At 46.4% G+C, this 22,377-nt stretch overlaps 1 long non-coding RNA gene across 4 annotated transcripts in view; it reads left to right on the top strand.

The window, feature by feature from the left end:
* LOC144471930 (uncharacterized) overlaps positions 1-22,377 on the top strand; it is a 113,835-nt gene that overhangs the window by 15,782 nt on the left and 75,676 nt on the right. For 2 of the 4 annotated variants that reach the window (XR_013494360.1, XR_013494361.1), the window contains exons 2-6: positions 3,574-3,769; positions 3,917-4,038; positions 6,251-6,310; positions 9,693-9,844; positions 18,502-18,644. This is a non-coding gene — a long non-coding RNA (uncharacterized LOC144471930). Of the gene's footprint in view, positions 1-3,048; positions 3,770-3,916; positions 4,039-6,250; positions 6,311-9,692; positions 9,845-18,501; positions 18,645-22,377 lie in introns of those variants that run through there. The other 2 variants (XR_013494362.1, XR_013494359.1) reach the window with 2 other exon arrangements.

Below are 22,377 nucleotides of genomic sequence, written 5' to 3'. Positions count from 1 at the left end.
AAGAAATATCATCGATGATTGCTTAACACGCTGTGTCGGACCTACTGTCGACTCGACAAAGGCAAAAGGAACAGCTGGACGTTCGTTGCCCGCCGACTGTCGAATCGACTGGCAAAACTACCTACAGCAAGTCACGTTTACGACAGATGCGGTATCTTCTTTCAGGGCAGAACCCTGTCTCGATCGTTGCTTTTCTCTCGATTTCAATCGTAACGAGTCAAATGCGGGTCAATTTCAGGTGCGATTTAAACTCGAAGTGGCTTCGAGGAGCCAGTTTATCCTATTTCAACTTTCAACAGAGGCTACTACCAATTGTCGTATCTCAAGAAGCATGAGCTCGTTGCGTTCAATCCTATCGCTCCCGTTTGAACGGAACTCCTCGATCATCTGCTGCTCGGTTGTTTCTCTTTTTATTTTTCGTTCGGAGCTCTCGACGATTAGCCGGAATAATGTATATTGGAAATATCTGCGTTGAACGAGTCTTAAAATAAATTGTTTGTAAACAGGCACGGATGAAATTTCCCGTGACACGTAGTTATATAACCTTGACAGCTGGAGAGATCTTGCACAAGACCTCGACGGAATCACGAGACTCCAGGAAAGAAAGTAGCATCGAGCATTGGCCTGCGCATACGTGCCTCAAATTGGCGGCCAAGCAGCTACGCGCGAACGAGTTGCATTTTATCTTCCAAGTCGAGATGATTTTCTGCGGGAAGTTTTCTAGAGTTCGCCTTAACAACCCTCTAAGCAGACCCCTTAAAGAACAATTACGCATTACCCCTCGTTGAAATCAGGTGTTCCATATTGTAGGATGTGTGTAGTGTGAACGTGTGTGAACGAGCGGTGCGGTTGAGGACGCGGTACGATTGAGACTTGAGACACGGTTGATTGAGACGCGGTATGATCGAAGCGCGGCATGTTTGAAGACGCGGTGCGAGTGAGACGCGGTATATGTAATCGATCGCGAAATGTTTGGGGACAGCGGTGCGATTGAGACGCGGCACGATCGAAGCGCGGTATGTTTGATGACACCTGGGCGAATGAAGTGCGTTTGTTTCTGACCATGTATAAAAGGAGGCCCTACGGAGGTCTCGGGGTCTCAGTCTGTTTTCGACGTTGCGTGGTGGAGATCCTTGTGCGACAGTTTGCGAGTTTATCGAGAGAAGCGCGTGGAAAATCCTACAATATCGCGGAGCTCTGCTCTGCGCGGTCGTTACCGTATAGTATATCGGTCGAAGATTGGAGATACCGTTAGCACGAGGCTGATGCCGGCACGATGCCAGGGAAATTGAAATTGTCGTGGAAGCCATCCGGTGGAAAAGGTGTCGCGAGTGAGATCCATGCGATATCTATGGGCGAGACACGCCTCCCGCAATTTCTGTGCGAAAGCGTGTCCCCACGGTTGCTCTTTTGTGCCGAGGAATGCCGCGGAGCGCCGATCCGCCAATCTGCGAGCCATTTCTAAACGCGGTTGGTTGCCGTCGAGAAGAGGTTCAAGTTTGCGCGCGGATCCGCGCCTGCTCGCGTGGTAATCGCGACGAGGCATCGAGCGGGCGCACCGATTTAAATGCGAAAAACTCGAGGAAACCCGAGATACAGTTAGAGAACCGTTGCGGGCACGCGAGAGTGCGATGCTATGTGGCGCGCAGGACTCTAGAAAACCGAAGACCGCAAGAGCATCGGGCTCTCGCCTAATATAATTAGCTCTAGGATTCGAGACGCACGGCTACGAAAGCCGGCGATAACAGGAAACGCCGCTCGTTCGCCGATCACTTTTTGCATATCCGCCACGGACGGCATGCTCGCTAGACGCGTTAATTGAGCCGGCTAGCCAGCGTTCTACTTTTAACGACAATCCGACGAGCAAGACTCTTCTTAGAAAGCCGAGGCTCCACGACAAGGAGAAACGGTGGGACCGTTCGGCTTTACAATGTCCGCGGATCCTGCTCGTATCCGTCGCCGAGCTACTCGGAATTTCTGCCGATTTAAATTCCAAAGAGGATCGACGCGCAAACGGGTTCAGAACGTACCACTCGATCAATCGGGCTGACGATTAATTAAGCGGATCATCGGTAACCCGACCGACGCTTGGTAACTCTGTACGGTGTACAAAACGTCGCCCCGTACAAACTGTTCGATTCGTTGCCGATATTATTAATGCTTTGATTAATTTATATATCTATACTCATCTGCCTCAATTTATCTTCGTTTCACGATCATTGGGGTTCCGGGTCGCGTTGAACTTGTCCAGTTTAATCGGTTTTCGGGCCAGACAAAGGTCAAGATCGTTTTTTCGAGTATTTAGCGATTATCCAGTTAGGTTGCTTGCTATAATTATGCATCGCGGCGATAACGAAAGAAGCGGATAATTATTATGCGCGGATAACATCTAACTAGGCATCGGTGAACGTTGTTTTTGCTGCAGTGTCGGAACCTGTCTTAAACTGGGATAAATCGAATTGGGTCGATTATGCACGTCGCTCTCAGACGTCTAGCCTACGCATACCGGGATACGTGCGTACACTTGCGAAGAAGCAGTCGTGGTAGCATCGGTATTACTGGGAGTGGCTTCGTAACAACGTGTAACCAAAGTTTATCGAGGTTATCCCGTTAGGTTCAGGTTGCTGCGACCGTTTTCTCAGAGATCGGTCTCGTGGGTTCTTAGGTTCAAAAACACATCACCGATTTTCAAACGTTTCGCCGCGTCGCGTAAATAAAAGAACACGACGTCTCTGATTCATTAACTTTCTTATCCGAGCCTCTAATTCAAAAATATTTAAGAGGTTTTAATTTAATTAAGTATAGCGGTACATTGCTTCTAAACGATTAAACTTGTACCAGTTGACAAGCTGAAAATTCAAGACGCTTCGAGGATATTTTCTCTAACCTAGTGACTCACTGTCTCCGCTATTATGCTCGAACAGCTCTGAACGACGATAATGAATGTTATTAATTATCATGTAGATGGCCTGGTGAAATTTGCAGGCTACGCGCATTAGCACGGTAGAATTATTTACAGCGAGCAGATGAGCCTCGTTATGGATAGAAACTCCATCAGCAGAAAACATTCATTGTTTTTAGTGAAACCTCTGGAAGTACTACTGGAACTACTTTCACTATCGTGCACTGATCTTGCTGTTTTAGCATCGACATCCATAACGTAATTTTAACTATTCCGTCGCAACACGCGATTAATTTTTGCCGTTGAAGCGATAGAATCATTTAATTCTGCAATTTAAATAGTTCCATCCAGTTCGTAACGTTACAAACTAATTAACTTTTCGAATCGAGGAATGCGCGGTTTCGATTCGGTAACAAATGCAATATCGACCGCTTTCCTGTATACGGGTACCACCGAAATACCGTAGAAAATGATCAGACGCCTCACAACGTGAGATATATTACACGTATAACCGTTCGTGTCCAAGCGCATTCATTGCGCCTATATAGTGCGTGTCCCGTTATAGAAACGCCGACGGCGATGTTAATGAGGTAAAATCAAGTAAAAAATCAGCCGTAAGAGGTCCGATAACCTTTTGGAACAAAATTTACCTCGCCTCTTTCCTTTTACAGGTCGGAGATGCACACGGGATGACGAATAAATCGAAGATCACGACCTACGCGGACGAACCAAGGATCCTGTCGACGTTTCGAAATCTTTGCTGCAGAAATCGGATTTCGATAAACTCCGGGAAATTCACTACCGTTAGCATACGGGCTTTTGATGAAATCCGTATCGGTTTCAACGAAGGATATGCGAGAACGCGAGGTAAGATTACGAAATAGAATGTATAAAACCTAAGTCTAAATACTGTTTGCTGAATTAGGTGTACTCTTTGTTACTTCGTTTACTACTTTGGGATGATTAATTCCTGCAACTTTGGTAACTCCACATTAATCGATTTCGCTTCCCTAGTTTAATACATTTCCGATCGTCCAACCACAAGAAAAATGGAACAGTACGCGGAACTGGATTATTTTTCCTGGATCACGTTAACCCTATTCTTGTTGAAACGAGCCAACACGGCGTTCCCATTGGTAAGTTAATGAAAGAGTCCTACCCTTTGATAGTAGTCATTTTGTAGATATTGTCGAAAATGTGCTCTCGTGCGGTTTGGACGCCATCCTCTTGCGCGTTCTCTTCCAGCTCGAGATTATGGAGCTGCAGCGTTCTCGCGTTCGAGAAGTCGGGCTCTTCGGGGCTCATTGTCCGATCTCGAGCAAGTCACCTCACCGTATCGCGAACACGGAAATCACCGAGCCGACGAGACGCGACGCGGAACACGTTCGATCGAACCTAATCCTGCGTTTCGAGGACTCTATGGTTGAATATGTATTCGATCGGCGTATGCGCCTTGATTCGCGCGCGTTATTATGCTTTTGAAAGAGTTCAGGTGTGGTCGCGCCAAAAAGACTCGCGTTGAATTACGTTGCCGAATGAACACGCCGTCGTCGGTCACGGTGATCTTCAACTTTTCTTTGGCGACCCGTCCGAGCCGCCATTTTTATTTTAACAATTGTCGCGGGTGTCGATTTTCTACCGTTTCGCAAATGTTTGAGAATTCGTGTCGGCTTAGCAGATGATACGTTTGCGAACAACTAATTATTTATTTGCAAGGATAATCGATAGGTTCTGCGACAGGATGGAGCCTGTTGTAGACGGCCCACCCTGTACATTAATTAAAAAGTGGTTCCAATTGGACCAGCGTTGCCTTTCGTTTTGTTTCATTGACACAGTAGCGTACGCATCGGATGATGCGGCGTCTGCTGATGCCGTTGCAAATGTTCCGCGGATGGTAATTTTAGCGAATGCGGTATGAAACAGCTTCAGGTGATTGTATACAATTTTATAGTTTACTGTGCTTGTTTAGCGTCGAGGACGCTACAACTAGGAGCACATCACGTACATCTATCGCACGTGATTTAAACGATACACCGATGCGCATGTTAAATAGTTTGCTGCTGCTGAATTGTTCGATTCTGTATTCGAACGGCAAGTCGTTTTACCGACCTTCATGACTTTACATATTCAGGCTGTGTCGGCAAACTTTTCGTGATTACCAAGACTCGACGCTCTAAACGTACTAAATGCGATCGGAAGTCATTTAGATTGTACGTTCGTATACATGTACCAATCTCCGAAACTTGTTACCAAGACACTTTGGGCGCAACATCGATCGATTTCGAACGAGAACTTTTAATCGCGTCAGCTATTTTTAATTATTTTATATTTACACCTCATTTTGCTATTTTAGATGAAAATATATTTCGTTCTTAACCAATAGTTTGCTATAAAACTTTTCAGTTTCAAAGCTCTTGTATGAGACGTACAAATTAAACATTTACATATAGTTTAATAAAAACTTGCGGGGTAATTCGAATGGAACGAATCGTGGCGCCATCCGTGGCAAAACGCTCAAACTTGTAGCCAAAACATACCGACGATAAGTCTCAGCTTACGAACGTTACCGACGGCTCGTAAGAAAAAACAGACGCGTTACCAAAAAGAGGATATATCGGATATCCCATTCATGCTACGTCGATAACCCGTTCGCGTCAAGCGCCGCATATATACGACATCCACGCGACGACCTGTGGGTACGAGCGCCGCATATGTGCATCCGTAGGCAAAATACAAAAATAATTTTGTATTTTTATAATTTTGTAGGTCCTTTCATATTATAAATGTATACATACTTGTTACATTAAAGCAATGTCCGCGCCGAAGTTTTTTTTTCATATACCATGTCGAGTGTTCGAAGCGGAGGTTCCGAGAAAACACTTGGACCCGGGACGCGGTCACCACAGGACCCCTTTTGTCCGTAGCTAGCGCGAATCGGTCCCCAGATAGACACGTGCGGGTCATAAACTAAACATCCGGGCGACTTTTCAGCGCCGGATTTTTCCGAGTCCTTCAGAAAAGAAAGCGAAGGAAGTCGGCAATAAATTCTCAGTTCTTTGCATGGGAAAAAGAGAAGACATTTCGACACCTTCTCACACCTTCATCGCGTAATGTAAAGGCTTTTGTAAAACCTTTGCTTATTACTTTTTAACGGTTTTTTTTTACGCCGCAAGGCTTTTTCCCCAATGAGCCAATAAATCAATCTATTAATTTCGGCTCAATTCTGTATTAATCATTTATTCATTTTGTCCCTACCATAGCCTCACATCTTAACAGAATTTGAAATACGGAATTTCTCGATGTTGGAGAGGTTTCAACGATACACTCATATACTTTTTTCTGTTGCAGTTGGACGTAGTTCACCGGTTAGCTGTCCGATGTCGCATCATGGCATTTCCTATGGAGTTGGTAAGTCACATCCCTAGACAAGATAAAACATTGCATGCAACGATTGTTTAAGTCTAAAGTTTGAAAAAAAGTAGCATGATTACTGAATCGACTAGAACTAAGATTCTTATTCGCATTGCGCTGGAAATTCTTTTGTTATAATTGACGCTTAAAGACAAAAGTGAAAGTGCATACGTGTCAGATTAACTTTACGATTAATATTTAATTTTACCCTTTTGGAACTCGATGCGAGGTTTTTATGAAAATCTCTTGCATCGATAAACGTCGACGTTATTCGAAAATACGCGGGTAGAAAGCCGCGCGGTTCCAAAATAAGTTCCGAGCGGTTCCTTAAGAATTCAGTAGACGATAGCCCGCGTGTACGTGCGAATCTAAAGAGGAAATTTATTGGAGAAAGTTCGGTGAGATACTACACGGTGCCTACGGTGCCCGTTTCTTTTTCTTTTTTGGTTCGCCGTTGATACGCGACGCCGAATATTTATAACTGGCAATCAATCAAACCGTATCGAACGTTCCGTTGCCCGCAATCCTTCTCCGTCTGCTCTCGGCAAGGTGATTGTCCAACACGTGAAAGGCACATTTTATCAGTCGGCCGGTTGTCGCTTTCGCTTTTCTTCCTTTTCGAGCGATTCATTTTCTTTCTTCGGCGAATCCCGCGCTGGCGCGCACAACCGGCGATACGTAATGCGTTCGCATTGAATTTAATGATAGCACGTCGAGGTGAGCGCTCGCTTGATCACCGGTCGCACTTACACGCCTGTGCATCACATAAATTACCGAGGACATCCGTGCCATTTACAAAGCTGAGCCTTGATGAGTCGAATCGCCTGATTACCATATGTTTACCGTGCGCCGAGTTCTATTGCGGCGAGCCGGCAATAATGTGGGATAAATTATAGGCCTGTAATTCATTCTGTCTCCGTTAGGAAAAGGAAACGCTTATGAAGTTTTCAGCCGGCCCCGGCGTCGGCTGTTGGTCGCACGCCTTCTGACTTATTTTAATGAACCCATGTGTTAATTTCGACGCTATTGCGCCGTCACTAAGCTGTTACGCATGGTATACGACCGCGATTTCCGCGATATCATCGAAACGCGTTCGCGATGCCATGATGCCGGTCGGTCTGCCGTTCTAGTCACACGAGCGTACAGGTAATTGACGGTGTCGGCCGCCGTAGTTTTCGGCGAGCGTAACACACGCACACACACACGGTATGTGCTACGATCTCGTTGCAAAATTTGCCGCACCGGTTCTCCTTCGTCCATTCTAATTCGAAACAGGTATTAAGCTCTCGCGGCATCTTTGTCGAACCAAATTGGAACCAAAGAGTTACAATCGATCGCATTATTTCTTTGGCTCGCGCATCGTCGAGCGTGGGCGGTGTGCGAGACGAAACTGGAATCTGACACAACCCGGTAAACGAATTCAACCGGTTTTCTCTATTAACTGTTGCGCATCTACGCGCGCGCGCGCGCGCGCGAGACCGCGACCGAATCTCCGGCGATGTGTGCGGAATCATTGACCCGTGAGCCGGCGTACAATCGTGTGTTTCGCGATAAAATACGCGGCGAATAAAGAGCGGTATCGTAAACTATTAGATCTTATTACAGCGTGGCTGCTCGAACGATATCGCGTAACGTCGTTCGTTTTCTATCGTAAAGTCAAATAGCGCATAACGAAACGTCTCCGTCGCGTCTCGGCGAGGCTCTCTCGGACGAACGGCCTAGAGCCCCGATGCATTATTACAAACAATATTCGTGCACGCGATCCCCCGCGTCCCGACGCCGTGGAACGTTAGAAGTTGTAAATTTCGCGGCAGTTGTTTACTATATTTATGGGGAAGCAGTGGAAAGCAGTTACTGTCATTTATTAGCACGAACATATCTCCGACTGTTCGACTCGTTCGTTTCGATTGGAAACGTCGAACACGCCGGCTCGATATAAATTATGATCGCTATCTCTCTCCTAGTCACCATCCATACTACTCAGACGCCCGTTCGAAATCCTGCTAATCCCGAGAGCGGCTATCGATAACCTGGTTATATTTCGCGTGTCGGCTCGTAGTTTCCTTTCAGGTCTCATTCATCGGTCATTGCGGAACAATAGCCGTAGATAAGTCACGCTGAAAATCAGTTGAATTCGTTGGCCGCACGTATTACGCAATGGCGTCGCGCGGATGCTGTGTGACCTCGCGACCCATTGCTCGACTTGTCTTCGCAGCATAACTTTTCCGAATAACCCTTCCAATGGCGCGCGGGTATCGTTGATGGCTGCATTCGAGAAAAGTTCGCGCTTCTTTTTAATAGCCATCGTTTTTCAGAAAATATTCCCGCAATCTTTTGGCTTCCACCGAAACCGAAACGTAGTCATTAAGGTAATCGATAAATCGTTGGAAGCAACATTCGATTTCCAAGCGTTTAATTTCTTTAAGAAGCAGACGTTGCGCGGCTGTTTGTTTCCTTCCCATAAATTTTCGGCATTAGAACGTAGCTGCTGCGAGAGTAATTAACCTAGAAACCGGCAGGGGAAAATCCGATCTAATTTAGGTACAAAGAATACGGGGAAAAGAAGATTATCGACATGTTTATCTAATGAAAGCGGAACAGGCATTCGTCTGTTCCTGCGAACTGTTAATTCTGTGAAATCGATTCGACGTTATGTAATACGTTTCGAACGAATTTAGGGCAGCACCGTTTATTAGCTCTTCCTTATCTATTGCTGTTCATTCATTTAGATTGGAAATGCTGAATACGCGGGTCGGGTATAAATTACGATTGCTATCTGCTGCCTTGTCACTATACATACTGTTCGGTCTCAAGAAGACCAAACTCGAAATAAACACGGTCGGCCGCGATAGCCAAACCACTCGACGCGACGCGACTAGTCCCAAAATTACCGGGTGTCATCGGACACCACTTCGAGACCTCCGTGAGCGAGCCCATTGACAGGGAATATACAAACCATTTTTCCAGACCTTTTCACATCCTTCGAATCAATAAATTAAGCACAGTTTCACCAAATCACATCCCTACTCCGACGACCAAATTGCACCACCCATTCACCAATTAGAGATCTTTTTCACCCCCATATAGATGTTAAGACATCCAATAGAAAAATCATAAGAGTCGACGTTATAGACCACACGAGACGGAACCGGTAGAACACAAAAGACATTCGTTAAGAACGCATCGCGGAACGCTCAGTCTCTCGCACATAATACCACGAGCATACTTTGTATGGTCGAGGCAAAATGTATAAGTTTGTTACTATTCCTTCGTCGAGTTCCAATTTACCTAGGCGTCGTTACATTGTAACCTCGCTATAGCCCCAAGTATCGTCGGGAGCAAACGATTTTGTGATATTCCGGCACGCTACATTTTTTAGTCTTGGCGACGTGGCCATAGTTGCTGAGGAAAACGCATCAGGACCGTCGACGACAGCAGTCAGGGGTTAGAGAGCCAGTCATCGCATCATCGTCACCGAGGACAGCATCCAATATCACCGTAAAACGGACGCCACCGGTGAAAACAGCAAACGTAAGTGACACGTATATATCGCGAACGTTGCATATATATCAAAAGATCATTAATTGATTTGTAAAACCGTTGTTGGAGAAAAAACATTCCGCAAATTGATTTCGAGAGTTATTTTGGCGGCACGACCGCTTCGGCGAACCGTACGGGAAAGATCTTTCTCTCTCTCTCTCTCGATTTTCGGACGCCGTCTCTTTTTCGGCCATAATTAATGCGGGACATTAATAACAATAATATTCGGTAACGACAGGAACTATCCGGCAGATTTAATTTTTTGCATCGCACGATGCCGTCTCGCCGACATCGACGACCTGAATAATTTATAAAGTCCGCGCCGGGCATCCATGACACGTTTCGGAAGTTGAAACGATGCCGCTTCGAGCCTCAAGGGCTACGGGCCTTTATAATTAGGCAACGAAACGAATTGTGGCTGACGTCCATATCGACTACCTAACTCAAACCTGACTAACGAGCTTTCGTTTCCTTTCTACGGGCGTAGACGCGCGCGCACACCGTCCGCCGCTAATAAATCTTTTACCTGTGTATCTTCGTCATTATCGGTGAACACTAAATTAGAAAGAGATCACGTGGCCGTTGCGTTTTTACCCTCCACTGTCCGACTAACGAGAACTTTGTCAAATGCCTTTTTTTTCTATGGAATTTTCAGTCCGCTCGAAATGAAAATATTATTGGCATTTCTTCGTGAAATAATAGTTAAAAGTAGCGTCTAAAGACGTCATAGCTAGAAGAAGGGTTAGCATGGATAATTACAGTTTTACAATAAAATTGAACAGGTAGAAAAAGATGCAAGCTTTTTGATCACGCGGACAGCATATTTAATTACGATTCGCCACGTACGAATTACCGTGAATAACGTTTTATGATACAACAAGTTTCACTTTTTCTTTTCGCTAATTATTATTCATTTACCTAGTTCGCAAAGACCTAACGCGTGAAGTTTTTTACGTGTCACGCATATGCACTCGACACAACCTGGCTACAATTACTATTCCGTTTTTCTATAAATACCCATTCATTACTGCGTCAGAGAAATTAATGCGTTGTTTTAAATACAAGCCGGCTGTTGTACGTACTGGACGCGTCTCGTCCGTGTACGTAACGTACAGAAATCGGTACGCGCCTGTTTCGTTACTTTGAATTTCTAATAAATTATACTATGTTCCATTCTTGGCACTTTCGCGGTTACGTAATTTCACAGTACACTAATTCGTACAGTTATTACATTTCCTAACAGCCTTTTATCTACGTTCAGCTACGCCTTGCGCAATGCAAACATTTTGCTCCTGTAGTTTTATCGTCGATTTGGCTCCGCAATAAAATTGCTCGAAATAGGATTAATTGATACCCTGCTAATTGTGTTTCATAATTGCTCGAGATCCTAATGGTCTACGGCGGTACGAGAAAGTCACTGATAAATTGCTATTTTTCGTATTCAAACTTGGGCGTAAAAACTTAAGTAATTTTTAAGTAAGCGAAAGTTTTGTACCGTAATTGTTAGAGGTTGGGATAAACTCTAAGAACTTGATAGAGATCGTTGTAAAATCGATTAGCTGGAGGAGTTGGAATTTTTAACGCGACGGACAAGCGAGAAAAGGGTAAACGAAACGATCGTTTCCGAGCAGCTGCGGCAATTATCTGCGGAACAAGAAACTGTCGATAAGTTGGTTGATTTTGGATGCGCCGATTTGCCGGAATCGGTCCGGCGGGGGTATAAGAAAATGGCTCGGCCGCGATTATTGTTTGCAAAAGATATATAAAGCGGTGGCAAGCGCGGGCAATGCGGGAGAGTTGTTACTGACAGCAAACATGGCCGCTTCCGCGAGGCCCTCGGGCTAGCTTAACAACTTCTCTCTTAACGGCGATGCAGCACCTTTTTGTGAATCGCTCGAGCATTATTAATCGCTTGATGTGGATTTCAAACTTATTACGCCAGCTGACATGACAGACACGGCCCGGGGCTCCTTATCTCTCTGTTCTTCAGCCACGAGCGCATCGCGAGCCCGCCTTCCCCTGCTTCTGCTATTTCATTTGATGTCCGAGCCAGGTGCTTGTCTAATTGTATGCCTTCTCGTTTGCTTATTTCCCTTCGAAATTCACCGGTTATTCGGCTCCGGTGCGCTGGCTCGGTCGTGCCGTAACTTTTTCTGAAAATTACTGTTCCGACCGCGGGAAATAACGCCGCCCGTTTCCAGAAGGCCACGCGAAGGTGTAAAAGAAACACCTGCGAGGCGGCGAGTGAAACACGTTTCCGCACCGTGGCTACTATCACGGTAATTAATCGCAATTGATATTCTCGTACGAGTGTTGATTATACCCTGCAACCTGAAATTAATGTTCGCACATTGTGTATTTACATCCTTTTTCTGGAATCCCTGTCAGCCCCGAGCCGACTGAGCATCTAGGTCGTTGTTTCCTCGTTCGTTCACGTGATCGAAATTTATCGGCGTCGCGACCGAACGCAGCAACCCGTTGATCATCGCGCACGCAAACACCGTGTTAAGTTTTTGGATTCAAAAGTTCGTGCAATCTTCGAACGCGTTCCCAGGTGCTCTTTTTACCGACAGCGGTGTAAAGGCTTGGATCGCTGCGCGGCAGATGGCATTGCCTGTAAAGTAAAATGATAAAGTTATTAACTTTCCACGAATATGTTCGCATAAAAAGGGATCGTAGATTTAACGAGAAGTAGAAGCCATGGCAAGTCCATTTAGATTTGAAATTATTTGAAATATAGCGCTGATTGGGAACAAGACCGAGATAATTGTTTAAAGTATTCATTTTCCACGTCTTTAAAAAGTTTCCAGCTCTTGAAATTTGACCGAAAACGACCGTACAACGACTTGACGAATTTTAGTTTCATTGCGAATTTCTGAATGGATCGTTGAGATAACGAATGTTTAATTTTTTTTATTTAATTCGCTTGGTTTGGTCTCGTCAAGGGAATGAAAAAGTAGAGGCGTCGAGCGAAGCGGGATCGCCTCGAGCCCGGAGACTCGGCTTTCCGCGGTGTTGAAAATTAAGGGAAAATGATCAGACCAAATTGAACCACGACAAGATAAAAGTCGCACGGCTAACTGGAGCTGCCAGGGTCTGACAGGACAAAACAGGATACAGGAGTAGAGGAGTAGGAGGGGGACGTCCCAGGAGACGTGTTCGTAGCAAACGCCCACGAACGGTGACAGCCAGCGAAGATTTATGACGCTATAAAATATCATTTGTATTTGATGTCAGAGCGAGGGCTTGATTAATGCACTGCCGGGCGCACAATGAATAACCGACGTGTTGTTATAGTAACATCAATCTGAAAGAAGCGCGGGGTGAGCCGGTACCCTGTTGATAAATTGTGTAGATTGGAGTTGCTGTTGCTGAGATACGATCAGCGTGCCTTCTACGATTCAATCATTAATGCTCTTTCCCTTGATAGAATCGTCCTGCATTTACTAAATTATTCCCGTAGCGGCGGTTGTTGCCGTGTTAATCGGAATTATCAAAGAGTGGTACACAGTCATCGTTAAGTTTCCCATCGCCCGTGCATTTCTCGTCGGACCGCGTTTAGCATTTCAAGCGAAGCTACAGCAAAAAAATGTGCAATCGTTTCTGAGCACGATCAACTATTCTTAGTACCCGATTAAAATCGCAAATGGGATATAGGTTGTTTCTAAGAGGGCAAAGGGTACAGTACTCCGTCGATAAAATTATGCTAGAGCCGCGTCGATGACTGAAAGGTAGGTAGCACGACGAGCCGACTTGGATGATGCGGCAGGATCTCGTCGTTCTAACGAGATTGACGAATCGCTATTATTGGAAGGGAAGGTTGTAACTCCGAATGTATCGATCACGGGAACAGCATGGAAGTGTCGCGAAGTTTACAGCATCGTCGAGACAGGGAGCCCGCGTTCAGTTTGCCCCTTATAACGCAATCATTAATCACTTACCAACAATGATTTTATTCGCGGCGAGCGATCCCGGTGTAACGTACCGTGACGCACCCCGAACACTGGGGACCATACATCACCGCGATATGTAATATTGCCCTCCCCGGCCCCACAAAGAAAGAGAATAGAGGAGAGGAGAGCAGAAGAGAGCTGTCCTGGTCCGACACATAGCCATCGACCGATCACCCTATCGCCCGGAGCGATGTCAATCGATCTTCCCGCGCGCGCCACTTTCAAACCGTGAAAACGCTTTTGCCATGGAACGCCAACAAGAAACCACGAACCGTGAAGGAAGATTGATTCCTTGCGCGCATTGTATTGCCGTGATTTATACATTTCCCATCCGCGGCGGAGTTGCCGCGTATGTCCCGCGTGCCAGTAATAACGTTTCGAGGAAACGGAAAGTAAAATATCGCGCTCGAAAAACAGGGGCCGGGGGGGGGGGGGCGACGGCGGCCGCCGCGGGGTGGTGTAAATCGTTTCCGGCCTTACGAATAATCGGCTAACGAGCTTACGGCGGACTTGGACCGGTCCGATTCGCAAACGGCGAAACTAGTTCTGCGCCGCGTGGCATAGAATCGAGCCGCGTGTATCCGTTTCTCGCAATCCGGTGCGCACACTTTGCATATTAAAATCGAACAAAGTTGCGAGCCCGTGATCCAGTTGGAAAAGGTCCCGGGAGTCCGGCAAACGGAAAGATTTGCGCTGCGTTCGATATGGGAAAACAGTAAAAGGTTGCTGTCACGCGAGAAGCATAGAGCGTCGGTGATGAGGCGAAAGTAGTTGGACGGGGAAGGGGACCGGGAAAAGCGAGGGTGGGGGGTGGGTTGCTTTATTGTATATGGGCTGATTATGCACGTAAATATTTCACCGGGGATGATTCCCGGCGCGGGGTGAACGAGGTTACGTGGAGGGGCCAAGCAAGAGGGGTACGAGTTGGAAGGGAAAATGGCGGTAGGGAGAGGACGGGGATTTACGCGTGCAAGCCTGAACGCCCTTTATACGTCGTCGACGCCGTAATATATGACACCTATAGATCACAATTACGTGTAATGGCGCTCACTCTTGTATTCATGGCGATATTATTTCTGGTTGCCTTTCACGGTCGTCGTCGGCTCCACCTCTCTCCCTCCCTCTCTCTTTCTCTTTCTCTCTCTCTCCTTCTCTTGCTCTCTCCTTTGCCATCCTCCTCTGCCCCCCTCCTCTCTCCGTCTTGTTCGTACGAGACTTCGGTCCGTATGCTAAGCAGCCGGTAATTCTAGTTTGATTTACTTCCCCGTCCACCCTAAAACTTTGCGGCAAACGGCCTCGCCGTACTTTCAACCCCATCGGGAAAGTGATTACGCCGAATCGGGCAATAAGTCTTTTGCGGGGCCTTTGTTCTTTGCGGATCGCGCACGGTAGCGTACTCGGACGCCGCGCTCTCCAACGTGCGTACGTCGATTACATTAACAACCATTACGACGCTCGTTGGCGTCTATAGCCTGGCGAAGGAAGCTGCATAGTTCTACGGTTTTTAGAGAAGACAGTTCCGTTTCCGCGATCCGAGGTTTACAATTAACGCAGCAATGCAACAAGGTTGTTCGTGCTCGGTTTGATTAATCGATTCACAGGAGCATGACTCGCGCACAGGTTGGAATGTTTTTAAATAAAAAGTTCTCATAAGATACGCGCAGTCGGTGTGCTGAATAAGCACACTGGATGCATAATGAATCCGGACGGAATGACATTGTGTAGTCGTCGAGGGAAAAGATTGCTACTTTTTCTCCTCGAAAAGATCGTTGCTCTTCTGCGAGATAAAACACGAATGTCCGACTTTTGAATATACGGGGTGCCCGGAAAAATTACGCTACCCGCGAAAATCTTCCGAAAATGGCCGTCACTCGCCTGCAAGCCGGAGGGACAATCGGACAGAATTTACCGTACAATATTCCATTTATAAAATAAAATTCATTCGGCAGCCTGGCTGTAACGCGAAGCGAGCGATGCGATTATGATTTATTAAGTCGCGCGCAAGTTATTTTACAGGTTACTGACATGTTTCTGTGAAGGAGATGATTTTTATGCATGAAATTCCGTATTACTTGGGTGGAATAATAGTCCGGCATACCGGATGTAGTATTACACAGTGTGCCTTTATAAATACTTGGCTCGCGTTGCAATTATGTAAACGATATGCGGTTACTCCAGAGCGGAAAATAAATATTTTACAAGACATATCTGACGTGTTGAATCCAAAGAACAGATAATAACATACGTCTCGGGGCTATCGTTTCGCGGAGAATATTAGAGGTATCTTATATATCATGTGGAATCATGAAGCAATTAGTTCGAGCAGTCAGCGGAATGGAATGATAGAATCAAACTTCGCGTACGCGATTACTTGTTAACGACTTCGCGTTCTGCGAGAAATATTACTGAACAGTTCTCGTTCAGATTATCGCCGGATATAGTTTACACGACTGGAAACTTGTTAACGCAACGATGTGTCACCGAGGTCCGTTGTTCGTCGCGTGCTACGCGTGTTCCAAAAATTATGACATTGTCTAAATCTCTTCTCAATGTCTCAATAAGTGTCGCTCTAAATGCACCCTCTGACGCGCCTGTGTCGCGGAAATGGGTTAATTAAGAAAAGGAAGGTAGATCGGGCTCGTAAGGGTTGCAGTTGCTTTTACGAAGACTGTGGCACACATGGAAACGTTGAGAAAAGCCTCGCGCGCGTTGACGCCGATTGCAGCACCGAGCGAGCGTTGCGAAGAATCAGTGGCCCCACAGTCGCGCTCTCATTTGCAACGACGCCGTGTCGAATCAATCATTATCCAATCAATATTTGCATCAGCGGACGGAGTAATTACACCTGTCGCAATTACCGACGGCTTAATTGCTGTGATAAATGAGACATAAACGCGGTTTCTGAAAAACGAGTAGTCCTGTTTAGAAATCGGAGAGAACGGAGAGCGATCGAGATTGGGAGGGGCGCGTTCGAAGTTGTCGCGGAAGACGACGGGAGGGTTCGCTGGTGAATCGGTGAATCACTGCGCGAGTGTATTAAACGGCGCGTTAATTGAGTGAAGCGCCGTGCGTCGCGGCGCTTCCGCAACGGCTACTCGAAACTCGCGTTCACGGGGCCGCGTTTCAGGACAGCACCAATGGCGCTACTTGTCGCCGTTGGCGGTGACACGTGTGCGCGTTCGAATAATAACCACGCACATACACGTTTATATAGCCCGGAGATAGCTATTGTCTCACTCCCGGGGAGTAATGCCCCATTGTGAATTGGTCACAGTGATGTATCGCCTGTCGTCAGGAAAGCGACGGTTAGTTTATTTCATTTCAAACACCCGTTCGCTCTATCTACACTGACAGGGACCACTCGATGAAAAGATCAAAATTCAACGGAGTCCGCGTTAATTCTCCATTCGAGACGAGAGAGCCTGCCTGCTAATCTCAGCCGGCTGACAAACTTTTTAGAGTCGGCACGTTCGATGACGTTTCTTCGAGATCTCTGACAGACGATCCGATATTCCAAGTAAAATAGTGCAGAAAATCCTAGGCCGTAAAAAGGGTCGGAGAGCGAAAGAAATTTTTAACCCCCGTTGCGCAGGCTCGAGCTCCGGGAAAAATATCACCGGTCACGGTTTCGCCTTAACGGTAAACGGCCATTAATTGTTGCATCGGGAATCACAATCTGGCGAACGTCCGACTGCGAGAAAAACCGTGTAACCGTGTTGTCGATGTGTGCGCGCGCGCGCGCGTCACACGCACCTAGAGCGGTACGTGCGGGCGCACAAACGAATCACTCACGTTTCCTGTAAATTGCGGATTCATGGTTTATCGGTGCACGGCCGAAACGTTTTACTGGCCGGCGATGCGCGATAACGCCGCGCTGACAGCGGAATGTCCCGGCCAAAATGAATCCAGCGAATACACGCGAGACGCATATGCGGGAAACGTATTCCCCTGTGTTTTGTTTTTTGTAGGCGTGCTTGGAATATCGGGCGCAGCCAGCGGCGTAGGACTGCTACGTCCTACCGCACTAATCCAATATACATTATAAAGTACAGTTTGGGACTGCTTAGTCGGGTTTTTATGGCGGCGGGCCATGTGCTTGGGACCTCTGAAATTGGCTACGGCGTGGGCCTGTCACCCGTGCTTTCCGAATCTACCGTCCCAATGCACATGGCACGCCACGAGTCGCGAAAGACGGCACGTTTGGGACGCGGGGCAATTAAGAATATTGCAGCCAGATGTTGGCGACTTGTCGATGACCGCGGGACCCCCTCGAAGGATTCGCGGTGCCATCTCCTCGGTCCCAAACATCGTTCCTTGCGACTACGCGTCACTGCCATGGGCCCATCGCGATTGGGCAGCCCTTTGCAACACACCCACCCTTGGGTCGAAGGGGTAGGGAGGACCGAGGTGACGTCGTTGGTGATTTTCGGTCTTCCCAGCAGAAATAGAGAAAAACTACATCTTCCCGCTACATACATCGTGCTCCAAAAACACGCGTCCGCCTTCAACTTCTGTATTTGTGCGAAACAACCTTCGGCGAAATAAATAAGTTCAAACTCCGAACAAGTGTTGATCAACTTGACCAAGTGAAAATCTTGGGAAATGTGTCGGTATCGATATAAAAGAGTAAATATTTTTGTATAATAACATAATGCATTTCACAATCTGATACAGTACTTGTGGTGTTTGTTGCAGATCGTGGACAATTTTGAAGATAGTACTATCCTCGTTGAATCTAGGATTCTTTGGCTGATTGAAGATATCGTGCTCAATGTGGCAATGGCCATGAATGGATTCGCCTTATTACCTTTCCAAGCAGGCGGTTGCAACACGTCGTGGTAAGTATTCTTCCACCGAGATACTATAAGCATGGTATCGGTGTTATTCTTGATCACGGAGAAATGACGGTCCCTGATGTTATCATGATTGAACGTAATGGTTCAAGCGCTTTGTTGGGTGAACGTACGTTTACCTAGACTCAAACTGTTTGTCTCGTCGTGTCTACCAGTTATCTGTTAACATTACTCACAAGAGCAACTAGTAGCAATTGTAAAATACCACTGTTTATGTCGCAAGTCCATGGATGACGGTTATCTCGCCCAATGGCCACCGTAGGCTATTTATATAAAACTTATTCGTCGAATAGTAGCAAAGTTTAATAGTTAAAGATTGCAAAATCGGTGTTCGCAGCAATCAATGGAATCGCAATTACACGCAAATGTTCCTCGGATATTATTGCATCAAACACGACGTAATACCAGCATTCTTATCACTGTTTGATATTTGACTGTGTTTGCTTGCACGCGAAATTACATCAAGGTAATGTGACATAATGTTTGTGTGCTTAACAATTCAAACGTGTGTTTGGAATCAGTCTGTGAATATCCAGAATTCAACACCCACCTCGCTTCCTTCGAACACCAATGAATTTCTACCGATGTTAGATCGAGTATTGTTAGCGAAACCAGTCTCGTTTACGGCTAGCAAAGATCAGAAAAATGATCGGACGCACGAAACGGAATAAACAAAATTGATGTATTCGTAAAGTTGTCTCTGAGACAGCTGCAAATTGCTATTGACTGTATAATTAAGCTTCGTTTGAACATGTATCTACAAATCAGGAATTATAATACGAGGCGTAAATACCTCTCGATAAAAAAGTCACGTGGCCATCGTTAACACGTGCAGACGCATACATCTTCGCGCCGGGATATATCGTACATATACATATATCTGCTTCTTTCCGATTAATGCAAATAGTGCGGGGTTTGAAGTCCTTTATCAAGATGCATTATTGCCGCTCGGCAACTGTAAATCATGATTTCCCTTTTAACCGGGTTTATATTGTTTTGTTTGATTTGCAGGTATCGCCCATTAATTTAATATCCAATTAAGCGCGCGCCGGTTTTGTTAAACGCGCAACGTGACCCATTAGGCGTAATTGCCGCGTATTTACTCGCACGATATTGATAAATGTCTACAAACTTAGAAAGGTCGTGTCGTCGCTCTAGCTTTTGCTTATTCGCAAGAAATTGTAGAGCCTCTCTCTCTTTACGTATATCGATGATTGAAAAACAGTCAAAGCGAGCCGGGTGATCGCGTTTCAAATTCAATCATAACAAGTATGTCGAACGAATGTGCAAATAAACTCTTGTTTGGTATATTTTAGAAAAGGCCCGCGTTACGAGGGTTAACATAACCGATAGCTTTAATACGGCCTACAAAAAGGCAAAGCAGCCTCAACGCACGGACATTTGTTAGCGGTTCGGAGCGTGCTTCGTCGCCAGAAAGTTTCATAACATTCTTTGCACGATCGTTCAACACTTATTGCCGGCATGAAGGCCGGGGTATCGTATCGCGGTTATTTGAAAATTTATCGGCGTGCACACTTCGCATTAACAAACGCTAATAAACCTTCAGTTTCTTAATAATCATCCCATAAATCAGCGGTGAAAAATTATCGCTTCTCCGTGACAAAGCAGAAAAAAAGGAAAAGAACACGCGGGCCGAGGGAGAAGGAACGCGAGCGCGCGCTCGCTCGCTCGCTCGCTCTCTCGCCTCTAACCGCCGCTGATAATTGCATTGTCGCATTAATACGTATCTAACATAATGCTGGTTCGAGCCCGAAGATAAACGATCCAATCTGTTAAGAGTGGTGTGCCACCCCTTGACGTGCGCTCGGGCGTTCGGGCGCGCGCGCGCGCGCTCGCTTTCACGTCACAGTTATATATTTTCCGAGGTCGAAATTTATAATGTACTAAAACACCGGTATTGTTGCAAGAAAGCGGCCGTTGACTAGAAAAAGCTGCTGTTATTAATTCACATTAGCTTAATAGGTACAAGCGAGAAAGGAACAAAGGCTGGCGCGGCGGTGGGGGTTGCAGGGGGCTCGTGGGGGCTAGAGGGGGCCGGTGGCGGCGGTCGTGGGGATCCGAGGAACAGGGAGGAGAGAAAGAGAGAGCCGTAGAGGAGGAGGACCGTAGGGGGGAATAAGGTCACGCCAGAAAGTGAGTAATGAAGGCGGTTTATCTCCGAGGAGTAACTAGCGGTGTTCGTGTAATGGAGGCATTCATCAACGCGATCTCACATCGCCTTTCCGTTCGCGTTTCAGAGTCTCATGACGATTTGCACTACGAACGGACGGTGAGAAACGGAGCTGAAACGATTTCTTTTTGCGCGCGCGCGAGCACCGCCGGCCGCTCGCGTCTCTTGGAAAACCCGTTGCCACTTTGCCACGTAAGATTAATGTCGCCGAAGTCGAGTTTTCGGCGCCATTAATTTTTCTGGCACATTTATTAATTTTCCTTACTCGGCAGTTGTTCGGCAAGCAGTTTAAGATCTCGACGTTAAGCTGACGGTAAACGTCCCGACTCCTTGCGAATTCTTCTTGCGATTCTTTTTCAATATTTTTTCGTTTGCACCCCCCTACTCTACCCTTACACCGTTCCATGAAACTATTCTCGCGTATCCGTTTACTATACACGTCTACGGAAACGCTCGTTATTGCCACGGCAGCCACCAAAATAATTCTTAGGAAAAGGAAAGTTCCATTCCTCTCCCGAATCTCTCGTTTCGAAGAAGTCACGTTTCTAAGAAGAGTCGCGCCGGTGCGATTTCCAATTTTTCGCGTACCGGCGATATAAATCAATTTGTTTAACATGTTAATACCTGGCCGATAGGAATGGCAATGCGTTTAATACTTTTTGTTTAGTCACCGCTCGTAAATGACGGTCGATTGTTTCGCCGGCGTGGTCGCGGTTCGTAAAACATTTAAGACTCCCTGGCAGCGCGGCGAATTTATGAAAATTACCGTTGAACGTTCGCTGGAAAATGGACGACAACGACGTCCGCGACGGAGCCTGTCAATGCCGACATGTGTGACATCGACAGGATAGAGGTAACAGTAACAATGGGCGGCAATAGCAACAACAGCAATACAGAGAACCGAGCAACGGCCGAGGCGATATACACGCGCGGAACACGCAACGAGCACGGCGGCCAGCCATATTATTACCGTCTTTTCGCAGTCCGTGCCTCTGTAATTATGATTTTATTTTTATGGACATAAATTATACAGGTTGCTTAGCTGTGTCATTATATGGCATTTTAATTCAAGGCTATAGACATAATGGTAACCCGCGCCACGGACTCGCTGCTCACCTGCCTGCCCGAGAACGAGGAACGAGGAACGAGGAACGAGGAACGGGGGGCACGCCAGGGGAAAAGAGTAGAGAAACCATCGTTGGTGGGGAGATGGCCACTTTGACTCGCGTTTCTTTTGCTGCATCCTCCTCTCTCGTCCTCTCTCTCTTTCTCTATTTATCTCCCCGGTCGGTCCCTCTATCCCTCATTTCCTCGCTCGCCGACCTGACAATCAATCTGCATAGCATTCGCCGTTTTTGCAACTTGAATTATTGCCCTACGATACGTTCTATTAATTAAAGACATGTCACGCCATAGTCATTTCCACTAAACGTTGCTCGAGTGCAAAAGTCTCCTTCGGGTATTAATCGCGACTGTCTTTTCCGTTTTCTTGCGAATTTTCTGTCGCTTTTCGCGCCCCTTGCCACA

The sequence above is a fragment of the Augochlora pura genome, chromosome 1, assembly GCF_028453695.1.
Source record: "Augochlora pura isolate Apur16 chromosome 1, APUR_v2.2.1, whole genome shotgun sequence".
Lineage (NCBI taxonomy): Eukaryota > Metazoa > Arthropoda > Insecta > Hymenoptera > Halictidae > Augochlora > Augochlora pura.
The sequence above is the reverse complement of the archived record's forward strand: the minus strand, read 5'-3'. Positions and strand labels throughout refer to the sequence as shown.